Below are 19,029 nucleotides of genomic sequence, written 5' to 3' on the forward strand. Positions count from 1 at the left end.
AACTATAGTCTTATCTAAAAATTTACAATTATTTAAAGATTTAAAATAATCCCCTACTTTCATTACCTTTTTGTTTCCCAAATATTGCTTCTTACTACACACAGAAAAAAAATTAAAATTTTTTAAAAAGGAAAGATAGCATTTATCTTTTCTTTTTTCCATGCTCCTCAGTGCCAGTGAGAGCAATTGGAAAGCCCTTTCCACCCCCAGATTCCCAGCAGGTAGTTGCACATGTGCTGTGCTCATGATGTGCATTCTAAGTATGTTTAGAATTTTGTTAATAGGAACTCACATAAAGCAATTGCATTCCTGTGTTTATTTAGTTATGGAAAAATGGGGCAAATTCCATTTTCAGAGCACTAGAAGTTTGAAGACTTTGTTTGTAAAAAGTGTCTTTATTTCACACCAATAAGGTAACAAGATATTTTGGGTTATATTGACTATTTATATCTGTTTATTTCATTAGTATTGTTAGGACAGCTTTTTAAATAGCATGGGTTCATCACTTGGATATGAAGCCAGAGCTCAGTTTATTTTTAAAGTATATTTAATACTCTAGAGATAGATCAAAGAAAACTCTTCTTGCAAACTATCTGGTTTTGGTATTTTGTTGTGCTTCAAAAACTTCTCCAAAAAAAAGGTCATTTTATGTTAAAAAATTGAACAAAAATTGGTACATGATCTGAAAATATTTAGCCATTAATCCACATTTATAATGTACCTTAAACAATCCTCAGATATGCAGACTGCCTTGCTTCCAGGATGCCCAATCTTGACAAAATAAAATGTGACCAGATGCCCTGCAAAACATATACATTTTAGTAGTAAATAAACAAGTTCCCAATAGTTCTCTTGCAGTCAGCAAGGGAACTAATTTCCAGCTGCTTGTTTTCTTATAACAGCTGAATAAATACGTTCCTGGTACTATAATACCTTCAGCAAGACAATGATTACACAGTAACTCAAGACCCAGATATACTCCTCCTGCTGTTGTTTATCTGAAAGCAGGTGGGATATCGCTCAGGTATGTCTCAAGAATTTAATAAGATTCTGAAGATGAGAGATCTTAGCCAAGAAAAATCTCTCTCATGGGAAGATGTAACTGGGATATTTCCCTTTCATTATTATATTATGGGTGTATTATAGGTGACTAATTTAATGTGACAACTGAAAACAGAAAATTAAATTCAGTAAATTAAGCTTATAGAAAATAACAAAAACTTTGAAAGATAGGGTTCTGGGACAGGGTTGTTTATTGTGATCCTTAAGGGGATCAAACTTCCTCAAAATAAACTTACTGTTATTCTGTTTCCTGGGCTTTGGACTTTGACCTTTACTAGTTTTTCAAAATGCATCATTATCTTTACTCCTAAATAGCTCTATAATCAGTCCTCCTATTACTGCTGCAGTATTAGACTTCATTTTCTTAGCAAAATAATGAGGAATGCAATCTCTCATCTTTGCAGGAATTCTGTGCATTGAGACTGTTCTCCACAACTGCATGTAATAATACAGCTGTGCAAAGTTCACATTGCAAGTTTTAGTACTGCTTTTATAATGCAGCTGCCTAGATTTACAGTTCATTCTTTAGAGGAATAACATGTACAGTCAAGTCCCTCTTCTAGCCACTGACAACACAGCATTTGTAATTCTTCTGCTGTACCTGAACTATTATGGCCTTGCTGAAATCAAAAAGCTCTAGTAATGGGAAGTCCTTTGCCATTCACTTGGCCAAGATCTAGGGTTTTCTTGAAGAGCCATTTTCTGGGGAGTTCATGTTGGACTTAGAAGGTAAAGGCAAATTTCGTAACCAGTTTTCTAGATACCTGGGTTACTGAATTTTTTTTCTTGTTTTATTATGCCTGCAGTGTGTGACAGCCAGAAGTGAAAACTCTGTGATAAATAAGTGTTACCAAGCTCTGGTGAGTCACAATTTCTTCTCACACATTGAGTGGGGGAGTACACCTGATGGCAAGTGCTGCATTCATGCTGGGAACTGTAAAGCGTGACCAGGCTCTGGGGACACGCTATTGCACAAGTCACTCAACAAAGAGCAGATGCCTAGAGACTTTCTGACCAATAGTGTTAACATTAACAGTCCTTACACAAGACTTCTTTCAGACATTTCTGTTTTTCTTATAGTGGCTTGCTTTTCACATTTTTCTTAACATTTCCCATAAAGAATTACTGTGACCCTCCAGCCATTTGTAGCGCTGATGTTGACTACAGTAAATGTGCCTGACCAAGGCTTAGTGAAATCAGTCTTGGTGAGACCTAAAATACTTCAGGTGGATCCATCCCAGTTAACCTCAGACATCTAATGGTAAGATACTTAAAATTTAGTTAGCTGTTGAGAAACAAGAAGCAACACCAGTTGGTAATGTAACTAATCCTAAAGTACATGTCTAAATTATTGGGGGAAATGACCTCCAATAAGTATCTATTCCTGCCCATTGACCAAAGAGAAAGACAAAGTTTAGGTTTAGGCAGTTGATTAAGAGATGCTTATTGTTAAGTAAAATGAATCACACTAGTGCTGGTTACAGCTAGACTACCCAGTTTTATAGGTCATTGCCTAAAAAGCCAGCACCTGTCCTCAGCATTGTGAGTCAGTCAGCCTAAGATAGGAATGGGGAAGCTAGTCATCCTACATACAGATGTATATACAGGCACAGTGTGCAAGCCCAGTACCTCTGAAGAATGATTCATGGGACTAAGTGCATTTCCATGCCTCCATTAATCATAGGCCTTAAATGCTTCTGTAGAGGTGCCCCAAGCCAGCCAGTGTGAAAATCTAGATTATGCTGCCCAGATCAATATTGCTAAGCCTTCTTTTGGAGAAAAGTCATAATTTTGGTAGTGGTCTCACAAAAGGAAATGAGAACATTAAGTTCTAGCCTTTTTCACTTTGAGCAAGTTTAAGCACTCGAGTCTTGTGTCATAGTCCCTCAATCGTCACTCACAAATACCGAGTGTTCTCGTCAGAAAGTGATAGAGCCATGCACCCTTTTCCCATCTGCTTTATCTCCTGCCTGGAAAATATTAGAAATCAAGAGGAAGGTGAGACAGTTGTGTAGTCCTAGTTTTCTCCACAGACTTTCCATTTAGAGCAAAGAACCTTAGAAATGTTGGGACTCAAAAGGTGTATATTGGTTGATTTGTTAAGGTTTGGTAAGTGATTAAAACCACTCACTGAGACATGGACTGAACTTGGCTCATAAGTCTTAGGTTTCAAGAACAAATTCCATTAAACATTCAATAAAGACTTCAAACTGTGCTTTCTTCTCAAAATAGTTTATTTGCAAGAATCTTTGTCTGGTGTTCTTACACCATCTCACAGAGTATAACATTGGACTGATAAAAATGAATGAAGAAATCTGTTCTGATAAGTTCTTAAGGACAGATAATAGTCCCAAACAAACAGTACTTCAGAGGATTTGGCCCATAACATGATGAAACTCTTGGTTCTTAATTCGGCTTCATATTTTCTGTTGCACACTAGGGGATAAGGTAAATAAAAAGGTAAAGGCCATTCAGAAAATTTATATGCCAGCAAAACAGACTGCAATGCAACTCTACATGCACATGTTTAAAACTAGACTTCCTATATCTTAGGTAGAGCATACCACATGGTGAATCCATTCTCAGACAGACATGTCTTTAAAAAAATCATCTTATTTATTTAGATATTAGAAGCAAATGACTGAAAAATAATAGGCCTGTAACAAGCATGGATGACAACTTGTTCAGCATTACTGGACTATGCAAATTATGCTAGACTTATAAAAAAGGGTGAACTCTGAAATGCCTGAGTGGCATATCACCTTCCTATAACTTGTTCTCATACATGCAAATGTCTTTCACACAGCAAGCTAATGGATGGCATCAATTTCCCCTTAAAAAACTTGATGATCTTGAACACAAGAGTTCACCTGCCAAAATGTGAATATAAAGTAAACAAGGTCAGGATGGAAATTGTGAATCATTGGTTCCATCATTTGCAGGCCGAGTCAAGTTGAAAACCAAATGCATTTAGCATTGACTCAGCCTGGAGCTTCCTGACTCAGTGTGTACATGCAGCGAGAGGAAATCCTATTTAAAAGTAAACCTTCTAAAAAGCAGATTAGTCTCAGCAAGATTTCCTGTGACAGAAAGGTGGAAGTAGCTCTCTCAGTTTTATTCTTATTTGTGGAAGGACTGAAGTGCCTTTGAGTGAAAGACAAGAGTTGATTTCATATTTAACAACTGAATTGTTCATTGGGCTTCATGTTTTATTCGTGTTCAGGTGGGCGAATGGAAAGTGTGTCTCAGCACAACAAAAGGAGGTGTAATTTTAAGTGCCTCTTCACATTCAAGGAGCAAAATATTAAGTGCATTTCTTCATTACCTACTAAAAATAAATGCAGCAGGGCACTTTTTAACAGGAAATCTTCCCCTTACTGAAAGCTGTCTGTAGGTAACCATACCAAGCTCTAACATGTTTTAGGTAAACCCTTTGATTTAATATTACTCTATTTGGAAGTGATAGTATAAATGCAAGACAAAATAGTGACAGTAGTAAAACAGAGATTAAAAAATAGAAGTACCTCTGCTAAAATATTTGGGTCTAATCCATCATATCGTGTACTCAATATGAAGGGTATTATTGCAGTATTGCATAATAGATTTGTAACTTTGCAAGGAATTATTGCCCAAATCCTGAGAGCACTTGCATTCACCAGAAACTTCTCATGTTTGAGCAGTCCTTTTCAGATAAATAATCATATTTATATTTGTAGGATCTAGGTCAGAATTCAGAGCTGTCTGGTGTATCTGTGGCTCTCCAGGGTTGTCAGTGCAACTCAGCAAGCATAAAAACATTTGACATATTCAGGTATTTTTTTGGGTTTTTTTAAGAGGGGCCAGTTTAAATTACTAAAAATATCCTGTATGTATTTAATCTCTTGCAGTTAATCAATAAATATGTCCAGTGTTTCCCAATGAGTTAGAAATACAAATGTTATTGCCTTTCAGTACAATATAGATGCCAGCAAATCTAAATTTCTTTTGAAGCAGCTTTTCACTGTCCTGAATTACTTAGGGTAAGATTCATCATTGCATGTCTTCTTACTTTAGCCACTTACAATTTAAGCAAAACATCTGAGACAGTTGTCTGGGCTCCCTTTATCACCTACAGGGACAGGCAATCTCCAAAGAGCAATGCCTCCCTCTTGGTTTAGATACCTATTTTAGGATGAGCTAAATCACATGCTAGAGGTGCTTGTTTCTCTCTATTGATGATAAAAAGAATCTAGAGAGTTACCTTAGATGCCTAACTATTAGACAGCAAGAGATAGACAAGGAAGACACTGCCTTAAACACTCAGGAACACTACATTTATATTTTAAACTCTTTTCCTTAATACAAAATACTGCCATTACAAAGAAACATCCAAAAAGAATCAGACAGATGCTGAATTTGGTAGATAGTTGTTCATCCATTAAAAGAGTAAACAAACAAACAAACAAGAAAAAATCCCCAACCAAACAGAAAAAGCCCTCACCTCTAAGGTTTTGAATGATGGTTTTGAGCCAGTCTGATGCAACCACCCAAAAATAATTAGCTCCTAAGATGTATTGAGAAATAAAGCATCAAAAGAAACTAGGAAGCATTAATGCTGTTGTGTAAGAGATCGAGATGATTCTGTTCATCTGTGTACCAGAACGATGAACACAGACTGGAGCAGAGTTAGCGAGGGACTGCCAGGGTAATAAGGGAGTTCAGACAAAGAAAACAAAAGTTGAGTGGAGTTGTGTTTGTTTTATGGGGGCAAAAAGAGATTCAGAAGAGCTATTTTAAGCTAAAGAACAATGCTGACATTACAATACCCTAGTATAAGTTCTGCAGGAATAAATTGCTCTGGAAATTGAAACAGTCAGAACAATGATGTTTTAAAACAGTCTTCCAATCAAAATAGAGGCAGAAATCTTAGCTGCTTCTTTAGATGAAATCGGGGCTTTAATGCATGGGATAATCAGACATGGTGCTTACAAGAGCTGAGGAGCTGCCTCCATATCCCAGCACACTCAAAGATCCAGAAGTCAGTGGTACCAAATCCCACAGACAGCTCCAAGGAAAGAATAAAATGAGAAGACCTTTCATAGGCATCTGTTTCCAGTGATGGCTTTAAGACAAAAACATGATAAAGAAAAATGTTATTAGCCATAGGACTTAATTTCCTTACTGAATCTAAAGGGCTCATGTTGAGCCCCAAAAACATTAGAAAATTAGAATGACATCAAAGAACTGAGATCCTGAAGGAATGTTATTTAACTCCTACTTTGAAGATGATGGCTGCTATCTTCATGATTTTATTGTTTGCATGGGTGCTTGTATTAGCAGGGCTCGAGTGTCATCACATACATTGTCTCTTCAGGCCCGAGCTCCCCAGTTATTACATCAACAGAGCTGAGTGTGATCAGACTCCATACCAGAATGATAGCTGGGGCATTTTTTGCCACACATGAGAGAAGTCATGACCTAGGAGTGACCTTCTAATCACATCTTTTTTGGACATCATCTTTGGTTTCTAACCTCTGTTAGGCTCAGTGGGAATGGGATCAGAATGGTCTGTTCACTCACATACCTCCAGTAATTGTGTGTGTACATTGTGGGGTTGAACCTAAACAAAAGATTTTATTACCAACTATTGAAACATGACCATGTGCCCATGACTGAAAGCATTCAGTCCTGGATCTCCAATATTACGTAACTAGTACAGGGACTTCCTTCTTTTACTGTCTGTGACCTCTCATTCGATAATATAAGCAAAAAATGCTCTGGAAAATGGAAAAAGCCATCTTGTCACCACACTCCAGAAACATCCTGGAAGAAAGGACTGGAGCAATGCAGTTGATTTTGTTTATTTAACCCACAGATTTTTATCATAACCCTGAGCAAACACAGCTGTGTCATAACCAAGAGTATTGCATATATCAAATATATCCAGAAGTCTGAACATGGTTAAAAGGTGATATTGCCAGTAGGGTGTTGCAGTGCTAGGTTTAGTTTAGCAAGCTGCAGCTTTCCCAGAGAGCAGAGCGGGCCTGCTTAGGGCAGTGTGACCATTGTCACTGTGACCATTGACCCATTTGGACAGCCCTGCACTCTTGCTCTGGCTAGCTGTCAGCTCAGCAACACAGTGATAGCAAAGCACACAGAGAAGGGACCCTCATAGTGGCTTCTGAAGATCTTTAATTTTACATCTTGTTCAGGCAGTTTCCTGAGGCAGAGAGACCGCCTGACCAGGGAGCAGTGGGGTGTTCTCAGGGGCTCAGGGGCGGTACATGGGCAGGGTTGGGGTACAGGAACTGGTAAGGAGAGCCCGAGGGAGTGGCCAGGACTAGGGGCAGGGGAACAGGGGGAACAATGTGGAATGCAATTAATAAGTGAATCAGTGGGAAATACAACACCACAGTAGGGTTCAATGATAAGTAGTAACTTCGATCCAATTTCTTGTTTACTATGTCTATCATGGGAGGTTGTGCATAAGATAACTATTTTTAAATTATTTGTTATTTTTTAACCTTTTCCTTGACTGGGAAACAATTAGTTACACACAGAAGCCTGAACGCTTTTAATTCTCTTGAATATTGTCATACTTGTACTAACGCAGATACAATGCAAGGGCCGAGGTCACAGCTACTCCCCTGGGAGGAAGCCATCTCTACATGCCTCAGCAAACTGTCCAGATATTTGTCAGCCTTTTACTGTATTTCAGAGGTACTCTGGGATCCTATATCACTTTTCTCCCTTCAGGGAAGCAGGCTGACTGGCTGTAAAAGCAGGTGCTTTTAACTAACTCCAATATATATCAGAGTTAGTTAACATAACTATATATATAGTTATGTTAGCTATATATATATATATAACTATATATATTGTTATAACTCCATTATATTGCTAACTCCAATATAACATGTTAACATCTAAGCACAGAAGCTGAACCAATATAAATTCATCTGTTAAAAGTCTGCAGCCTATTTAGTAGCAATAAAAGAATGATTTTTTTAAATAAATATCCATACAGTTTATTCTTTTTGATGGGAAGAGAAATAGTTTTATATCAGCATCATTTCACTGTAACAGCATCCTATTAGTCACACTAGACACTATTAATACACAGTACTTTTGGCCAGTAAGGTTTTAGCAGTACAGTATTGATAAGCAGAAAAAAAGAGAAAGAAAAAGTAATTTAGTCCTTTTCTTGGAGTATGTTTCTACCTACAACGAATGTATGATCAACAGGGATCATAGGCTCTAGGTGGCTGGAATAAGGCTTGTGGTTGCATTGCAGATTTCAGAGCAGTTCAGTGGATTAAAAACAGGTCATCCAATAGAAAATGTAGATGATGAAGCTAAAGTTAAAGCTTGGCTTTCAGCGCTGTACTGGATGTAATTTAGTGGAGATCTATGGCTGCTTTCAGCTTGATTTTCTCAGGAAACAAAAATATTCAGCTGCCCTTTCAGCTATGAGTTCACTGCTCTCCTGGAGCCAAAATATTTTCTTACCATGGATCCAGGATAGCCACAGCCCTGACAGTCTTTTCCCCATTCAGATTTAAGGGAAGAAGGGTTTAACAGGAGCCTGAGGTAACCTTTTGAGAACAGGGGACACTAAATTAGGAACCCCGGGTTCACTCGCTGCTTTGCTTATTCTTCCTTGTTCATCTGAAGAAAATGAACTAATGAATTTTTCCAAAACTTTGATGACTTTTTTTGTTTGCTTAGCCTTGGATAGCCTACACTTAATTCTCTTCCTTGAATTTTCTGGCAGAGATGGATTAGGTATTTTTAAATATAAACACTAGGGAGAGCTAGGTTGGATGAGTTTACATGCCTAGTTGAAAAACCTCCACTGAAGTAAACAAGTCGGGTTTGCTCTAAGGTGGTTTTGGAGATAAACTATACAAGGAGGAGAGCTTGGAATGCAGTACATGCAGCTGTTCCAAATTTTTATTAAAATATAGCAAGATGTTTTCCCCAGGAGACATCTTGTTATTAAAAGTCAGGCTGCATAAAGCAGAAAACAATTAAATTATCTTGCTTATTTCTTATGTTAAGTGGGTTAGGACATCAAGTACAGAATCATGTCTGCAAAAGGCATAAAACTGTATCTTGAGATCTTGTAGGAATTGCCATGTTAGTTGTGTTCTGTCAGCAAGGTTTTAATAACAATGAAGATAATAGCTGCTACTTATCTAATGTTTTTCATCTGTATGGCTTGAAGCATGTTTCAAAGAAAGTATTATTATCCCACTCTTGAAAATTGAGTATCTGAATCATTAGAGAGATCAATGACCTGTTTAAGGTCATGTGCAGAAGGGGTTTTGGAAATGGTCACAAAAGCTATTGCTAAGATTTTGGTAAGTTCAAGAAAATGTCTTTTGTTTGAATAATCTGTATTTTTCAATTAGTCATTTGCAGAAAATACTTGATATATGTCACTGTTCCTTTGCTGACGGAAAGCAGATTGTCAGGCTGTGGTCTGTCAGATTTTTGCTATGGAAAAATTAATGACATAGAACTAAGGGAATTTAGAAAATTCATGATGACTTCTGGAACATTATTCATACTATCCAGTCTATGACTTTGGTGACACAACTACATCCAATGAAATCACTGGCACCTGGAAAGGAATGAGTGTCACTCTGTCATTAAATTTAAAGAATGCCTTTTTATTTCAAACAGTAGCTGTTAAGACAAAATAAGCAACTTCCAGTCTAGAAATGAGAGGTAAGATACTAATTCCTACATTCTGTGGATGAGGAGCAGCTTTCTTCTCTCACTTATGATCTCTGCCTCTTGATTTCAGCTCATTTAGTGTTGCAGTCTTCCTCCTCTTCCCCTTCCCTGCAAAACCAGCTCTCAGGCTGCCCAGGAATTTTGTATTTTCTGTGTGAGTGATGTTTTTTTCCTAGAAAATACAAGTGTGAAATGCTATCTATCAAAATAAAGGAGTCAAAATTTATGGCAGTGCCTAAAAACCTTTAAGGGGTTAATTAAGACACATCTAAAATTTAGAAATTTAATTAAAGCTGGTTGTATAGGCTCTTTGTGTAGTAGAATGAGGGAGAGACACTTCCAGTAAGTAACCTAAATATATATTATAGGTGGGATGTCTTTTTTTTTTACTTCTATCTTATATAAGTCACCTATGTAACTAACAGGAAAAATTTGCCAAGGTTTAGATGTCCAAAATCAGGTAATACAAGTTTCATCCTTCACTGCAGTCAATAGCTTTAACCTGATATTCTTGAAAGATTATAACTAGGCAAAGTTTAGCAAACATCTAGCCTTAAGGGCCCAAAAGAGGGCCTTTGTTTCTTCTCTATATGTAGAGAGAAATATTATTTCATGTATTCTTCCCTTCAGCACATCAAATTTATTCTGGCCAACACATCATAGGATAAATGCATATTGTGGAGAAGCAGTTATTTAACGCCATTTCACACCTGAGTAGGCAGAGGTTTTGGGGGACAACACCAGACTGGAAGTGCCAAGAAAGTGAGTAAGATTCCTGGTGACCAAAAGAGAATGAAAATTAGGATGCCTTCAACTTTATTCTAAGTGCAGCAGCACTACCATCTACTCAGTGAGTCAGATACCAAACAACAAGTTTCTGAAGGAACAGAAAGCTACAAAGTCTGTACGTGATAATAATTCTGATGGGATGGACAAGCAGCATCCAAGAGAGGCATCTCAGCATCCTTGCAAGAGAGACACACTGTCGTTCATCACTGCATACTGGGAAGAATGAAGAATAACAGGTTCTGTAAACTCAAGAATACAGCTGAAAACTAGATGGCAACTGTCTGAGGAGTCATTTTCTGGAATCGTTTCTGAGTAGAACTAGGGAGTGGAGATCAGTCATTTTTATTTTCCAGTGAAGTTTGATCAGTTTTAGTGTTAATAGTGAACACAGCTTAAGAGCTGTTGAAAGCCCTTTTACAGCAGGCTCTTAGGATAGAAATCAGCAGAAGTCACATGGACAGTAAATTCTGCAACATTTCACTGGAGTAAAAATAAATCTGCAACAATAAATTTGGTAAGAGCTTACAGTAATTGTGACATTCTTCCATAAAGAGATACCACATGGAATTATGCAAATTATAGTCTTCAGGATGTCAAACAGGACTCAGCTGACTTCCCTGGAGATACTTTCACTTCACGAGTGAGAAAGCAGTTGACTGTTGAGTATATATTGGGATTTGGGGAATTTTCCACAACAATTCATATAAGAGGTTTATAAATAAGGAGTACAGAGTAGTTTCCTTGGACAATGGCAAAATGAAGTAATCTGGAAGATTTGATTAATAGTGATGACAATGATAATAGTTATATCAATAGAGGTGATAAAACCAATGTACTGAAAATTTTTCTCGTTTTTTCAAATTTATTAAACTAGGGGAGAAATAAGGTGAAGAAAGTGCTTTTTTTTTTTATATGTTTAGGCTAAAACCAACAGAAATTTCCTGGAAAACAGAAGTGTGTTGTAGTTGGCAAAGTATGTTATAGTAAGCATGTTTCAAGTGATTGGAATTTTAAAATATTTGACTACAAATTGTAAGAACACAGTGGGATTAAGCATGGAGATGTGGAAAAACATTTGGGCATTTTGGGAACTGGGTGACTTAGATAAGGAGATAGTGATACTGAAAGGTCTTTCGCAGGTCAAAGTACTACACCAGAAAACTCTACACATACCTTCTTGTCATTTATAGAAAACTAACTGCACCCTGTTTGGGAAGCAAAAGATGTGGGTCACAGGCACCAAAATTTTTAAAAGTTATAGAACATGATTTCCTATATAAATTGTCTGGTACTTGATAATGGTTTATTTTATCTGCTGTTAAGAAGGAGAACATTTAATTGTTTATGTAGATTATTGCCTACAGAGTGGAGATCATGATCTGGTTTTATTCAATAGATAATTAAACAGAGGACAGTTCTAATCAGCTGCATACACAAGTCTTCTAAACAACTAATTTCCCAAAACCAAGGGCAAGAATGAGTAATATTGAGTAGGAGGGAAATGCAAACAAAAACTGAGAGAACGTGAAGTGATTATTAGAAGCCAAAAAGCCATTGCTCCACAGTCAAGAAAGAAAAATTTGTCCAAGAGCCCACCATAGTTTGATGATGGTATTACAGGCCTACTGATGAAATGAAGCAAGTAAATTTGTTAATAACAATACAAAAATGCAGTTTTCAGAACATACTAGCTTGTGTCAGAATATTTTTGAATAGCCATTAGTGATCAGTAAGGTTGTTCAACAAACAGGAACAGACCTGTTAGGAGTAGACCTTTAAAAACCAAGAAACCAACATTATGTTTACCCCAGAGTTATAGATGAGAGATTTCAGACAACTAGTCTCCTGGTGCTCCAATATAATTCAGTTTCCTAAGAAAACAGTGCTTATGTGATCATGCTGTCTGCCTATTGAGGTGTCTGTCGCCTGTCTGCTAACACTCCTCATTTTTTCCAAAATTTCAACTATATTTGAGAAAGTGGTAAAAGATTGAACCATAAAAAAAGAATCCTGAAACTTTCCAGAATAGAAGTGCTATTTGGCAGTTTCAATGCTAAAGTTGTTGAGAAAAAAAAAAAATCTGTCCACATGATGATTTGTAAGATAGTGTGTATCAGGAAAATTATGCTGCTAAATTTTCCAGTAAGTCTTTAGAAATGTAATAACACCCAAAGATCAGATAGGCTCAGTATTTAACATTATGCCAAAGAATCACTATTTTGATTTGACCAACAGAGTATCACTGATTTTTAGGTAGTAGTTACACAATCATTCAATTCCTGCTAAAGTGGCTGTTATTTCCTTGCACGGGAGCAAGGCAGCATCTTACCTGTAAAGAAAAATAGTTCTTGGATCTCTGGATGTCCAGTTTGGTAGGAAAAAAAGATATCTGCCTCATAGAGCAATATAAAGCAGTTTTAGCTAATCAGTCCTCACACTGGAGACAGTGACTTTCAGTTGCTAATGAGATTCGGGTTAGCTGGATTTGGGATTGTAGAGTCACTGCTGCAGAGAGAAGTGAGAGCCTGTTTCAGCTCTCAGTTTCAGTGCAAGGGAACAATCCCCTGAGCTGCAAAAATTCAGTGTTATAAAAGAAATTAATTCTTCCATTCCTCCTCCCTCATTAAACACTCCCTGAATTTTGAGTCAACAAAAAACAGTGATTCTGCTACTCTGAGACCAGCAGAAAACAAGACCCTTGCCTGCTCCTGATGTTGCACATCTCTACACTCTGCTCAGGTGCTTCATCCACACCCGCCAGTGTGATGGTCAAACTTTAAAGGACTTCCTGTTCCTAGTTGACAAGGTGGTGTTAAGTCACAGGTTGAACTTGATTATCTCAAAGGTCTTTTCCAATTTAGCTGATTGTGTGATTCTGTGATTCTGCAGTGGTCAGGGTGATGAGTGGGCAGCACAGGAAAAGAAGCACAGAGCCTTTCGTGATGTGGGAACTTGTACAGTACTACTGAGAGCACAATTTGATGAAGAAAATAAACTTTAAGTGTCAACACCTTGAGAGAAATAAGCCAAGAAAAATTTCTCTCACAAAGGAAGTCTTCAAAAAGGGGTTTTTTTTAAATTATTCTCATGTAGCAATTTTTCCATAACTTTTCATTAGCAAGGACTAGAAGATCAAAATGTATGGCTATTGCAAAATGTTACAAAAAGGTCAGCAGCTGTAGATCTGCCCTGAATCTACAGCATCAGAAATTACTAACACATATTCATTTTTCATTCACAGACTCTCCTCTGGAAAGAGCACGACAGTACTTTACTGTGGGGTTGCTGAAATGTTTCCTTTCATTGTCCTCTCCCATGAAATCATCCGTGTATTTCATCATAAGAACAGATTTGCACTCTCTGATCTCCAGAGGGGTGGGCCTGCTGTCACACAGTGTTCAGTTCTTTGTCTGAGGAAACAGGCATTGCTCCATGGATGCGCCATGCGTATGTTCCTGCAATCCAGGATGCCAGCAGGCAATCTGAGCTGTATGAGGACAAACAAATATGAGTCACAGCAGCCAGAACTTAATGCCATTCCATTTCACACTCCAAAGGCAATGGCTCTAGCAGCCTGTTCTTAATATTCAGGGGCACCAGTTCAGGAGAAACAGCAACCCGCTGAATATCTGGGGAGGGAGAAAGGTTGTCTGAGGGTCTGGAGGATTTTTTTGGTTTGGTGTGCCATGGTATTTTTTTTACTGAAGCCAGAGACCTCTGATTAGAGTTAAACGTGTGTAACTTGCAAGCACAGGGAGAGGGTAAAGTTAGAAGGTTAGGCACTCAGCTTTCAATGAATTTAAAACCTGTTTCCCCACATACTTCATGAAAGGGTGCTTTCCCTGCAGCCCTTCATAATACGTGGCGTTGCCACCAAGCAGGACTAGCAGTTTAGCTTGAGGGAGCAGTGCTGAAAAGAAATTAGTTTGCTCAGGTCCATAACATTTGCAAAAGCAGCAGACATTTCTGGCTGTACAATCTGGGGTTTCGGAAACCAGAATCAGGCCCTGGTGGTTTTTTTTAGGATCTGTACAAGCTATTAGGAGTTGGTAGTTCTGTGCTGCTTCAGGTCCCTAAGGAATATCTTTTCAAATGAGTATCTGTCACACCTACGTCAAAGACCCTAGAAACTCAGTTCAGGTCCTTTCCCTTAACACTCCTGCCAAGTCTGCCCCACATATAGTCACAGGTGTGGGCAAGTCTCTTTCTTGGTGATCTTTCAGCTAAAAAACTGCATCTGACTGAGTCACAAATCTCAAAATATTTACATGGTTCTTTGGCAGGAGGTTCCCCTCACCACCATGCCCTGCAAGTCATGCTCCTGGGTAGCTCCTGTCCAAATTTTTATGCCTCCAGACACTTTTGCCTTCTGTTATTCTTTTCTATCAGTTGTTTTGCTTTATTCTACTATTTTTTTTCAATGCAGTCACTGTCTGAAATGTGGAAGATCCAGTTGCACATGACTGAAACACAGGTGATGTTCTCTACTGTGATTGCTGATGACAGTCTCTATTCTTTGACTTTGTGAGGAAAGGACCAGAAATTGCTTGCATTGGTACATTGGGCTACATTGTGCATCCTCCCATAAGGATACAAATATTGCTCATATTCATTTTTAGAAGCAAACAAATAAACCATGAATTCCCTTTAGAGAAAAAGGAATGCAGGAGGGATTTCCAAGAATGGTAGACTTGGCAAGCATCATATGTAAATCCACACAATTTCTGTGTCCAACACATTCTTGTTAGATCCTAGAGCTGGCCACATTTTATTTTTACTTCTTAACTACCAAGAGAAATCTTATTTTCTGGTACAGTCACTCAATCTGTATGGTTCTCACATTTTTGTCCCTTTCAAAATCCCTTTCATTTCCAGAAATAGCCACATCAATGATTAATTCTGCCTTTAAGTTTTCTTAAATCAGCTGGTGTCCTGCTGGGCTTTCTCTACCTGTACAGCTGTTGAGTCACACAGAATTTATTCTGATGTATTTCTTAATGTTATGTCTCCATACTTCTTTACCACATTTCAGTTTATGGTTCTTTTTCAGCATCCTCCAGCACAGATTTCCACATGTCTGACAATGTAACTTGTCAGGGAGCCTGCAAACATTGACCATTGGGTTACAATATGTTGCTTTATTTTTTGTGTCCCATTATGTAAAAAGACTGATGGCAGGATTTGCTCAGGAAGAATTTCTTGGGCAAGAGTGAACAATACCTTGCCAACTAAGATTCTGCTTTTCTATCACAGTCTTTCCAAAACATAGCATGCTATGGTAAGATTGCTATTTTGTGAAATGGATATTTTTTCGTAATTTCCCTATTTATGCATGATATTATGTCAGGACAGAGACATTCAGTTGTCTACTGCAGTCGTAAATAAAATAGGCAGTCACAACAAAAAATTTAACCTGGAAATTCAATAAGAATGCATCTCTAAATGTATAATTTAATTATCAAAACTAGATTTTGCTACCCAAAATATTATACATGATTGTAGCTGAGAAGATAAAGTACAAGTTGCTTTCAAATAAACAAGGGCACCACAAAAAGAAGTGATCTAATATGTCTGCTATTCCAAAAGTGCAGGGCAAACATTTGATACTCAAAATCATTATCTTTAAAATGACATATTAGCTTTGGGATAAATTCTCCCATACCAGCGTTCAGCACAAAGAAGTAAGCAGGGAAAGTGAAAAACATGATTAGGATAGGATGAAAGGATGGTCAAGGAGAACACCCATGTCTCTTCTTAGACCTTATTTTATTGTCCATACTTGTCTGTTTGTACTATTTTCAATATACAAAAAAGATGGTAATGCCAGCTTAACTACCTCTGGGAAGAGAGTCTTGAAAAGTGCAGCAGTTCCTGCTTTCTTACTAAGCAGAATGAAAGCAGGAAATTCAGCATCTGATATATACTTGCTTACTTTGTATTTCTAATAAGTACACAGAGCAGCTTGTTGCCATCATGAAGACCAGGCTCCAAAACTGAGTTCAGGCCACACTTTAATAGTCTTAAAAGACAAAAAAGGGTTTGGGTGAGTGTAAAAAGGGGGAAAGGTAAAAAAATCTCGTAAACAGTAGGATATATTCTTCAAAGCTTTTTCCAGTTCCTTGACTATCTCATATTCTTAATGAATAATTTAAACTTATTTAGGTAATAATTTTTTTTGTCCTTTTAGCACTCAATTTTAATTTATTGAGTTGTTAATGATGCTTCAAAAACCATTAAACTGGTTTTTTTTTTAATAATTGCTTAAATATCCAATCTCGAAAATACAATCTATTGAGCTAATGTGTACTCACTGGAGTGAAATTAAATATCTTAAATATCTGCACCTCATCTTTCTTGAGAAACATTTAAAAAGAAAGTGTACTTGTCCAAAGGGGAGCTTGTGCATATAGAAGGTTACCTTTCTTAAAAACAAACAAAAAGCTGTACAAATATTATAAATATAATTTATTATAAATATAAATATATTTATACTATAAATACAAATATTAGAAATATAAATGCTAAATTATATAAGCTGTATAAATAAATATTAATTGTCTCTTCCTATCCCCTGGCCAAAGAATCCCAAACCCCACACAAAGCTCACTTTATATAGTAGAAATGCTGGTACAAGTAACCACATTACTTACTTTACAGGAGGATTTGAGTTCATATGCAGGTATAGGTTGAAAATAAATGGCAGAACTTCAGATTTCTGAAAAATCACAAAGGAAAATTAGTTTTCAGTTGTTCTAAAAGACACATATTTTTAATCAATATTTTCTTGCCATAATCAAAAGCAAACAAAGCCGGGTTTTCTTCTCTCTGACATTTTCACTGGCAGCTTAGTCCTCCTAAGAGCATTTATTATAATTAAAAGGATAACACTCGAAGTAACAAAACAGAATGTTTTCAAGATGCCTGTATTTTTTTACTCATTGTTTTTTTGTTTTCTTGATCATGTTAAAAAAAAAAAAAAAAAAAAAAACCTTTAAGTAGATTAGTCCCTTAAAATTCCTGGATTTTGCAACCAGATACCAGATCTGTTGGTAAATTTATTCTCTTTGTTTGTTATCACTCCAGATGAAAAGAAAAAAAATTATTCAGATCACTTTCATCTCTTCAGCAGACAGTGATTTAAAGTGCTTATATAAGAGCTATCCATTATTACTACAGCCAACTTACCTGAGATGTCAAGTGCTTAGATTGAAGAGCTCTTTCAATACACATTCCTGTTGGAAATTTTCCCTAAAGTGAATTTTGTGAAAAATATGGTCTTGTGATAATTGAGTCCCTCCCAAGAAATATCTCTAATTTGTTAAACTCAGGCTTGCTGTCTAGTTCGGCTTCGTTTCACTTGGCTTTGTTTCAGAAAGGAGGTACAATTAGTTTCTTTTTGGTGCAGACTAACCTTCAGTGCTGTATTTGCCCAGAAAGGTTTCCCAAAAAGAATTCTATCCCAAAAAGAAGAGACTTAAATTCAAACTGTTTTCAACAGTAGCCACCCATCTTTCCTCTCTCCTTTCCTCACTAGGACATTTTTATCAGAAGAAATTACAATTTCCCAAATCATTCCACTAGTTGTTGATGACCTAATGTAGGAAAATATTCTATTTCAGCATTAATTATATGCTTAATATTAATTTATATTCCATTTTATGAAATTTAATCTGTTGTTTGAACCATGTGGTTTCAGTAACCAGGCCAATCCACATGAGCTTTAGAGCACTATTAGGTCTGTGCTAGCTTTGGTGTAAACCAAAAAAATAATTTCACAATTATGATAGTTCTTGTAATTCTGTAGACATAATTAAAGAGAAATCACTTAAATCCAGCCACATACCCAGCAGGTAGTAATAGCTTTCAGTCACTATTCTAATAGGTTGTTTGTTACTTTGACTGTTGCCCTCTGGAAGCTGCTGCTTCCCTCATTCTTATTTTCTTTATTCAACATACAAGTGCCACTAGTTGCTAGTCAGAACAATTGCTTTTGATATAATGTCATAAAATTACTGGTTCAGACAAGCCGTAATAACCTTGCAGTTGGACGTGAAGTGACTGGATCAAGCAGCGTCTACATTACCACTAGAGGGAGAGTGCACGTATTAAAAAGTAGTTAAATATTCAATTTTGTATATTACAATGGCCAAAAGGTCAGATATTTAATAATTTTCTTTTGGCCTAGTTAATTTATTCTTTCATAAGCTTTAAACTATGCAAATATTTTTATTTTAATGTTTTTGGAAATGGAGAAGCAGAAGACCAAATCCCAAATGAAAATGAGCCCCAAACAGACAGAAAAAATTTAGAGTATAAAGCGAATTATTGTACACCCAAAAGGTCAGGATAGTGTAGAAATTCCATTTAATTAATAACTACTCTCTTCAGCAAGTCTAGCACTTGAGCTAGAGCATCTTTGAATCACCCCCTCAGCTGAGTCACAGCGAAATTCTGTAC

Source organism: Corvus hawaiiensis, chromosome 3 (genome assembly GCF_020740725.1).
Source record: "Corvus hawaiiensis isolate bCorHaw1 chromosome 3, bCorHaw1.pri.cur, whole genome shotgun sequence".
NCBI lineage: Eukaryota > Metazoa > Chordata > Aves > Passeriformes > Corvidae > Corvus > Corvus hawaiiensis.